At 31.5% G+C, this 10,147-nt stretch overlaps 1 long non-coding RNA gene across 1 annotated transcript; it reads right to left on the bottom strand.

The window, feature by feature from the left end:
• Nucleotides 1–255: 255 nt before the first annotated feature.
• LOC125493170 (uncharacterized) lies at nt 256–1,838 on the bottom strand. Its single transcript, XR_007269674.2, has 3 exons — nt 1,599–1,838; nt 1,265–1,346; nt 256–355 (listed from the first exon to the last, which is right to left on the bottom strand). It is a non-coding gene; the product is annotated as an uncharacterized LOC125493170 (long non-coding RNA).
• Nucleotides 1,839–10,147: the final 8,309 nt, after the last annotated feature.

Here is a 10,147-nt window from a genome sequence, read left to right as displayed (position 1 = left end):
AAAGGTAAACTATCAAGGCAATAGGGGTAACTTATAAGCTTATAAAGGTAACTATTATGAAAATAGAGGTAACTTATAAGCTATAAAGATAAACTCGTTTTTTTTTTCCTATCCTCTTCACTTTTTTTTTTTACTTCCGTTCTCCAAATCAAGCATCTTCTTTCCTATTTGCCTTCTCTTAATTCACGTTCTCCTCCCCACATTAGCAGCAACCCTCTTCTTGTGGCTCTTACTCAACATAAACACATCTTTTTTTTTTGTTAAAATCACCGAGTTTAGATAGGGTATTAATCCTTGATTCATTCACATCTAATATAACAAGAGTGTTGAGCTTAAAGAAATCGCCTCCCAAAGCCTGAGTAATGACATAAAAACACATAACATCACAATTATTAGAATGTATGACAAACAAAAAAAAAGAAAGTCACGAGCAAGTTTAAGAGTTAACACCACAAAACAAAAAAAAAGAAAAGCAGGACTTTGAGAGCATAAAAATTTGCAATAACTAGACAAAGATACATGTGTAATGCAGACATAATTAGCTTATTGCTAGTAAAGTGTTAAGCAGAAAATTCCAGCCAAAATCAAATAGCCTAAAGAAAGCAGCTCTAATTCCTTCCGAGTGTCTTAACTTAGGGCCAACCTAGCACTAGACCTAAGTAACATGTAACAACACAAGCAACCCCTCAACACATAAGGACAAATAAAAAGATGACAGGGGTAACTAGTAATATAAAATGAGCAACTAATGATAATAGAAAATTAATCCAACACAATAGGCAAACAAATGTGCACAAGTGTAGCAAATAAGTGAGGAAGTGCAAATCACTCAAAACACAATCAGCAACACCGATTGAATACTTGTTGACAACAAGTTTCAGCCTAAAAACATATTGAACATATACATGACTAATATACAAGAAAAGTAAATGCAGGAAAGTAGTGACCAAATAAAGCCAATCGAACAAAAAGGTTTAAGATACATATTATACAACAAAACTTAAATGTAACATGACATTCAATCAACAAAACAGAATAAAAAATAAACAGAAATTTTGAACACACAAGCAAACACTAGCAAGAAAAAGTATAAACCCTAACATTCATCAATTTTTTAAAATAAAAAATCTGACTAAAATAAAAACAGATGACTAACATCTGGACTGAAAAAACATAAAACAAAATCATAAAAGAGAACCAACAACCACATTCAAAAAACAAAAATCACATCTAACAACATATAACAATAGATTTAACAACTTACGTTCAAATTCAAGAGCATCTATAACTATAACAACAACTTCATCAACATTCAATTTCCTCACAGGTAGCTTTCTGAATGTTATCTTCCCAATTCATGATAAGAAAACAGAACACACATACTTAGCTTCTTCGAAAATATTTAATGAAAATTTAGTAAATCTTGCAAAAAATTAATGTGAACATACGAAATTTTCTCTTCTAGATCTAATAAAAGGTTCACAATAAATTTCCGAATAACAAGATCTAGATCTAGAGATTTTAAGAATTAAAGTCAAAAAAAAAATTGTAACGAAAATAAACTAAATTCTAAAGCCAAAAAACAAAGGAAAGCTTACTCAAATTATCAATGGAGGATGAAAAAGTTGCGCAAAACAAGAAGAAGATTGAGCCTAGTGTAGAGAATAACGTTTCAGAAGATAAACGAAGGAGAAAGGAAAGAGGAGAGAGAAAGTTTTTGAGTTTCAGAAGATAAACGAAGGAGAGAGAGGAGAGAGAAAATTTTTGGTAAAAAAAGGTTGTTTCATATTTGCCGCACGATCAAGGATGAACGACCAGATTATATTCATTGATTTATGTCCGCGCGATGAAAGATCAACGGTCACGATTCAATGTTTTCAGTTTTCATATTAAGAGCTGTTTTCACGAGATCTTATTCTTATAAATATATATACTTCCTCCGTTCCGTTTTAAATGAAACGTTTGCTTTTTCACGCAACCCAACGCGCTTCTTTAGTCATTAATATCTTTAGTTGTGTAAAAGCAAAAAATATAAAAAAAGTTATAATTTGATAGTATACATCGAGACGAATCTAACAAGATCCCACTTGACTATGTCTTTGTTTATATAATAGCGATAAATTGGAGTTAAAATTGATTAGTGAATAGTGTCATTTCATCCAATGTTTCATTTAAAACAGAACGGAGGAAGTATATATATAGAAAATGACTGTTGAAAAATTTAAGTCCTATTTTAGCCTCTCGATCTTTCATCTTTGATAGTTTTATAGAATATACTAGATTTTTTTTAAGGATCAGTTTGAAATTGTGGTAGAGTGTGCTACATCAGCAACATCAGAACAATTATATTAGTTTAGGATGAGGTGCTTAATTAAAACAACTTTTTTTTGAGGGAAATTAAAAAAAACTTTGTTAACCTCGAGTATCCAAATAAAAAATATCCACATAAATAAACATGTAGAATGTTTCGTATCAGCGGGCCACTCCTCCTTATCAATCTTAAAAACGAAAATCCAAACTTGAGATACCTAATTGAAATTTTATCAAACTTATATCACCAAAATAATAATAAAAATAGATTTTTCACCTAATTCCCCCCAAGTCATTGTTTTTTTCTCCAAATAATACCCTCATACTTTTTCAAATTCACTATATACCTACCACTTTCTTTGAAATTTTGCCATATACCTTTAATGACTAATATTAGCTTTCTTAGTCCATAATCCTTAATTCCATTACAAAATTCTAACTGATCCCTACTTAAGTCATTTACACTAATAGACCATTAGTAAATTGCGACCTATGGTCAATATAGAGGAAAGAGAATTATGGAAGAAGAGAAAGGAAAATCATATAAGGTATTTCACTTGTTGTCGATTAAGGTAAATGGGTCCTATAGATAGGAGTGTAAGTGGATTAGGCTAGATTAGAATTTGCCAAATCCAAATTGAGTCCAATGTTTTTTGGACTTGAGAAATCGAGTCCAACCCTGATCCAAACTTTTTTTAAGTACAGCATAGTTCAGTTTGAAACTTTTTTTCTGGAGTTCGTATCCGATCCATTCCAATTCAATCTGATTATTATATAATAGGCTCTCTTATATTTATCCCTAAATTAGTTTGAACACTTTTGTTTTTGGCATGATCCCACTATTACCATATATATTATTTCTTTTTATACTCTTTTGGACCCACACTCTACCTTTATTGCTAAAAAGTTAACCAACTTTCTCTCTCTTCTAATAAAAAAAATACATTACCAACTCCTATTATGTCTACTAATTTAGTAAAATAACATTTGATTACCACACTATAAATTAATACTTTAAATTATGTGTCCCAACAAGTATTCAAATTTTTGTTGAGACGGGGGAGTATATTAATTTTTTCCCTATTTAGGTTTGCAATTTCTGTAAGGATTGAACAATTAAATGTTAAAAAGTTGGATTCATTACATCCATACCACAAATTAAGTTCCATACATCTTCAAAGTTTTATAAAATACAAAGTGCAAAATACAAAAGGCGCCAAAAGAGTTAAAGTAAATTTTGTTTTTCCAGTTTTCAGTTCTCACTTTCAAAATTTTAACAAAAATCCTATTTTTTATACATTATATGTATATGTATATATAAGCCTCCTCCTCGTCCCTATCCTCTCTCCCTCCTCAAAAAATCCTAATCCTTTTACTAGAGTTTGGGGGTGTCATCATCCATTCAATGGTGGTAAGCCCGCAATTCTTCTTCTTTTTTCAAGCTTTTATTACTTTTGTTGTTAATAATCTTTCATTCTCTCTCTTTTTGAAATTTTTCTACCCATTTTTTTGGGTTATTTCTCTCTTTTCATGGAAGTTAGGAGTTTGATTTTATTTTCTTCCTCATGAAAGTTTTAAAATTGGTATGGAAAATTGTTCGTATTGGTTGAAGTTCAAGACCATCAACATCGGGGTATTGGAAATTCAGATGCGATCAACATGGTTAAATCAAGAATTTTCTTCCTCAAACTATGTCAAAATGATAGATTTCCCCATCAGTAGAATTTCTTTGGGCTGCCCTCGCACAGGGGCCCCACCCAGAGGCCCATTACAAGCCAAACACCCCCACCCCCATCCCCCCCTCCATTAAATCTCAAGCAAATGATTGGGGTAGGAATTGAACCCTAGACCTTGTTAGGAAAGATGGGAAAGCTCACCACTTGAGTCAACCCCAATTCCTGTGTGTGTGTGTGTATATATATATATATTATAAGCTTAGATATTTTTTGGATCGGATTGGACTTATTGGACTCCAAAGGGGTGAGTTCAAATCCAGTTCAAAAATATTTGGAATATTTCAGTACGAGTCAAATCCAAACATTTTTCCGTCTAGTCCAATCCAACAAATTTGGACTGAATTAAATTAGACTATGAATCTTTTGCAATCTTAACACCCCTACCTAGATAGCTTAATGAAGATTTAGTAATAGAATTAGAACGAAATTAATAAGTAGAAAAGCTAATGAATGTTTGTCGATAAGGATATATGGTGATTTTTCTAAAAACTTGAAGATATATATGATGAATTTTGAACGTTAAGAGGATATTTGATGAAACAAATTACTCAAATACGTTTGATGAAAAATTCGTAATAAAACTTCCCATTCTTAAGGCTTCTTTATAGTTTGACTCAATGGCCAATGCACCAAGACATGTTGTCATAATCGTAGTCCTTATCAGCCAAAAGAAAGAATTGGGATATAGAAAGTTACAAAACAATTAAATATCGTGTCATTAATGCGGTAAGCGTATTGGGGTAATTAGCCAATTATAGGCCGTCCACATAGATTTATTAATTATAGTTTCAAGTTTGTTGGAGCCCAACTAGATATTTTTGTTATCAATGCTAAATGTAAATGGTAGATACTCCTTCCGTTTCGTTTATAATGTAACAAAGGAGTATTATTTGTAAGATATAAAATATTCATTTGTTACATTTAAAATGAAACATAGGAAGTATATGGGTTAAGGATATTAAAAAAGTAGTGTCCGTTTTGTTCATCTTTTTCTCCGTCTTTATTATACAGATAAATTTTGATAATATCTACTCCCTCTATTTCAAAATATAACGCATTCATGCTCCACAAAAAATTTCTTTGACCACAAATATCTCTCATAATGATAAACATAAATAACAAAAATTATATCGTTGGATTTGTCTTGCAAAATACTATAATAACATTGTTCTTTTAAATTTTTTATCAGCATAAATTGAGAGTAATTTACAGTCAAAGTTCGATCTAAAATATTGTGTGTGTCTTATATTTTGACCACCTTTAATAAGTTTAGTAAATGGGTCTCTTTACATGCACGAAGATCATGCGATCAATAGAGTAATGGGTCTCTTTACATACACGAAGATTATGCTTGAAGATATACCACATTCATCTTCTTTTAGTTGCAGCATTTTTACTATCAAGCTTTTGAAAGCACATTGTCTTTTTCATTTATTAAGAAATCAAATTGTTAGATTGTCTAATTAAAACAAAGATTCTAACTTCAAAATGCTTGTTTCATTATGTAATTGTATGTCTGAAACTTGCATACCTTCTTAGGGCCTGTTCTCTTCGGCATAAAACAGCTGAACTGAACTGAACTGAACTGAACTGAATTGAACTGAACTGAATTGAACTGAACTGAACTGATCTGAACTGAACTGAACTGAACTGAATTGAACTGAATTGAACTGAACTGAACTGAATTGAACTGAACTGAACTGAACTGAAATGAATAGTGATATGTGAGAGTAAAAGTATTGTCAAGAGCTGAACTGAAATGAACTGAACTGGTCTGAATTGAACTGAACTGAATTGAAGTGAACTGAACTGAATTGATCTGAACTGAACTGAACTGAATTGAACTGAACTGAACTGATCTGAACTGAATTGAACTGAATTGAACTGAATTGAATTGAACTGAACTGAAAATAAGATGGGGAGAACAGACCCTTAGCAAACTTTTGACTCATGAGACCTGTCATATATACATTAATTATCTTCCAAAAATTCTATTGAGGAAAACGGTTTTGACGTCCATCAACCATATTTCACAATCATAATATGAACAATTGCTAAGAAAATTTGAATGGTATTAAGCATTCCATCTGGTGAATAGATCTCATTACAGTTCGCATAATGAATTTGCTTAATATTTTTAGCCACCAATCATTCATTCACAAATATAGATATTTCCTCCATTTTGCTTAACAATTTGAAAAATCCACTTGCGCTCGTTGTATTGATACCATTAATAAATTTAGAGTTTGTGCGCAACATGGCCGCTTTATAGATGGTAGGCTCATCAATCTATAACATCAACCTATCACGATGCTCGGTTATGAAAAATTAGGAAGATTCTTTTAGGTTCACATGAGAAAGCTCTTTACATGAGAAATGAGAAATGAGAATAAATCTCAACCACACGATTGGATTAGAGTTACAACACTTGTTCATTAGAGTTATACCCTCTAGAAAATTTTGAGCCCAAAAAAAAAATTTAATTTTTTTTTCTAATAAATTCATTCTCATTTCTCATGTAAGTATGCATTCTCATATGAACTAACTTCTATATATATATATATATATATATACTAAACAAGACTACTGCAAAATAAAAAAGGGGTACCCATATAATATTTTAGGGGTTACGTATAACAATAGAAGGGGTTACACTTATAAACAAAATGGGGTTATATATATAAATAAGATGGAGTTACTCATATGATTAAATGAGGTCGAATGAATAAAGTTTCTTTTATTATTAAATGTGGGTTACTTGTCCAATGGAGAGAAAAATACTTCATATATTCTGTGAGGAATGTCGAACACCTTTTATATGCTGATTTTGAAATAGTTTTCCATTATTACAAATATTAATACAATCTAAAATACACATAAAGATTTTGGTAATATATAGAGCCTTGCTAGCCTGCTAGGTAACAATTGGCAAATAATTGACCAACTATTTTCAGCCTTCTCAACAAAAGTAAGAATTGTTTTTTTTTTTTTGACAAGGGGATGTGAGTACTAATTTATATATACCGGCTATGTAAGTAGTACTTTTTATTTATATTACAATTTATATACTACTATTAAATAAGCAAAATATGTTTCTTATGTTCGGTGGATGACCCATTATTTTAGGCCTAGGGTTTCAAATATAGATTTTAGCCATCATCCATATATCAGCTTACATAATTAGAATAAAAAATTAATCCTCACTTACATAATTAAGACAATATTCTTCTTCATAAATTGTCAAATTTAATACATACTTACTCCGTAACTAAATACTTTACCCACTTTTTTGTGCTTTTGCCAATGCACTTCTTGGACCTTGGATCAACAACTATAACATGAGGAGAGAAAAAAAATTAAATTAATGAAAAAAAATTAAATTAAATCGAAAGCTATTGAAAAGTGAAAAACCTATAAACTTAAAAGGTAAAACTAAAGTCGGGAGGACTTCAATACCAAAAAAGAATTGGGAAACAAGAGGTTCGGGTACTCGAGGTACCCATTTATTGTATATATGTGGCCCATCACTCGACCCGGTTCACGAATTTTTACCCGACCCGACAAAAAACATCAGATTTGATACCCGGTTTTTTTTGTTGCGGGTCATCAGATTTTTCGGGACGGATAATTCAGGGTGGGTTTTCCTAAACACCCCTAAATTATACCCATTTGCTAAGTTCATTGGTACAAGCTAAGTATATATGTGAACATTTAGTTTTTTAAGTTTATCTCAAAAAATTTGATGATGGGAGTCATTATCCAAAATGGGTCACTTTTAAGTCAATATTGGTCACTTAATTAAGTAAATAAGTTGTCTTCATATAAGTATTGTACCTGGTGAACTGCTGATATATAAAAATATTATTTGACAATCAACATAAAAGAAAAATTAGGAGTCAATTGAAACGATTCAGTTCAGAAATGTTTGATATAAAAAACTATTTCAATGTTATAGCTTATGAAATTAATAATAAGACATCTTATAGCTTAAATTTACTTGAAACATTTTTAAAAACTTGATAAAAATGTGTGGCAAAATAAGAGATACAGAATAACTGCATATATTGGACGAGTCTATCTAAATCTAAATTAGTAGTCCTAATTATAATTAATTTACGTGCAACATATATTATAAAGCTTTATAACTAACTTAATATCCTTCTTTTCAAATTTCATAAACAAAATTCGTCGACGACTAGAACTCCATTAATTATGTAACCAGTTTCGAGAAAATAAAAATAAAAAAAAGACAATACATAATAACATGTGTAGTCGTGCAAACCACTTTATATAAGCGTGTAAAAAGATAAAGTATATTATGCTTGGAATGGCGCAACAGAATCATACCAATATCACAAAGTACACGGTTTTACATGAAATGAGTAAGTTTTGTGCGCAAAAGTATAGTTAAATGCAATATACAATTATATATATGATCAATTTTTTAAAAAAACATCCTTAAATCTTTTAAAAACATGGGGTTAATATTAAACATGGAACGAAACATTAGAGGTCAATTTATTCTAATCGAAATTTATGGGTCTAAATTGCACAACTGGTTTTCAAATTGGGAGAATTCGATTTGCTACATAAAGATGGCCATGTATTTTGTTGGGTGAAAGTTAATATTAGGCCAAAGGAAAAAAAATTGAAAAAGTATATCATATACTTTAAACGTCTAATTTCTTTTAAGAAGTAAATACATAGTTAGACAAAGGAGCAGTTAATGTCTTTAATAAGTCAATCACTTTATAAATTTATATAACATAATCTAAGGGGAAATAACATCGATATAGATTCATTATCTTATAATTTATCAACTTTTGACGCAAACATGAAATATATGCACGTATTCAGTATTGTTGGAATGTAAATATTCTTACAAAACAAAAAATTCCCGTGCATTTTGCACGGGCCAAAAGCTAGTTACAAATATTAATACAATCTAAAATACACATAAAGATTTTGGTAATATATAGAGCCTTGCTAGCCTGCTAGGTAACAATTGGCAAATAATTGACCAACTATTTTCAGCCTTCTCAACAAAAGTAAGAATTGTTTTTTTTTTTTTTGACAAGGGGATGTGAGTACTAATTGCTCTTCCTAGCTTTACTAGCCAGGTTGTGCGCATTAGTAACTTCACTTCTATTAACAAAAGAGCAAGAAATAAAATCAAATTGAGCTACCAAATCTTTAATTGCAGTTATTAAATTCCTTGTGAGATCCTCTGTACTATCCGCTATCAGTGCCTTTACCAGTTCCCGACAATCTGTTTTGATAGCTATTGCTCTTGTCTTGTTGGACCAACTTTGAAGGCAACATTGTAGAGCTTGGGCTTCGGCTTGGACATGAGAGGAAGTCAGAACTTTGTATGCTTCGAAATTGTTTGTATTTCATTCTTCGATCCAAGCAATTGTGACCTCCCAAGAATTGTTGATTGGGTTTTGTTTCCAAGCTCCGTCCGTTTGAACATAAGTGATGTTATTCCCTAAAATATAACCTCTCGTCCACGACAGGTCCCTCATTTTCCTTGCCTTATTTTGCTCCAGATTGTGCCAAGTTTGGAAATGGCCTAATATGTTCATCATCTCTGAGTGGATAATCATTATCCGATCCGACGAGGGAGAAGCATTTCTGAAAACAATTTCATTCCTGTGAAGAAATAGCCCATAGCGTTGCAATGAACATGTTAGTACTTGGACTTATTGTTGGGTGATCTTGTTGCTTGTCTTTTTCCCGTAATAGCCTCATAAAGTTCCTTATCCATAAGTCTAGTGGGATGAAGGGGTTGTTCATAGGACGGATGCCCATAGTTGTCAGCCAGATTTTGACGGAGCAATTACAATCTCTAAAGAGATGCTCCATTGTCTCAAAGCTAGTACTACATAAGTGACACTCTGCAGGTACCTTGATTTTCCTTTTGATTAGATTTTCCACTGATGGGATAGCTCTGTTAACTATCTTCCATAAGAAAACTTTCCATTTGGGGAAGATATTGAGGTGCCAAAGTTCTTTGAAGAATTTTCTTTGTCTGAGGTTTGGATTATTGTTATTAGCTTCTTTGATGCTCGTCCAGTATCCCGATTTTGCGGTGTATATGC

Source organism: Beta vulgaris, chromosome 9 (genome assembly GCF_026745355.1).
Source record: "Beta vulgaris subsp. vulgaris cultivar EL10 chromosome 9, EL10.2, whole genome shotgun sequence".
Lineage (NCBI taxonomy): Eukaryota > Viridiplantae > Streptophyta > Magnoliopsida > Caryophyllales > Amaranthaceae > Beta > Beta vulgaris.
Note: the sequence above shows the minus strand (reverse complement) of the source record. Positions and strands in the feature narration are given on the sequence as shown.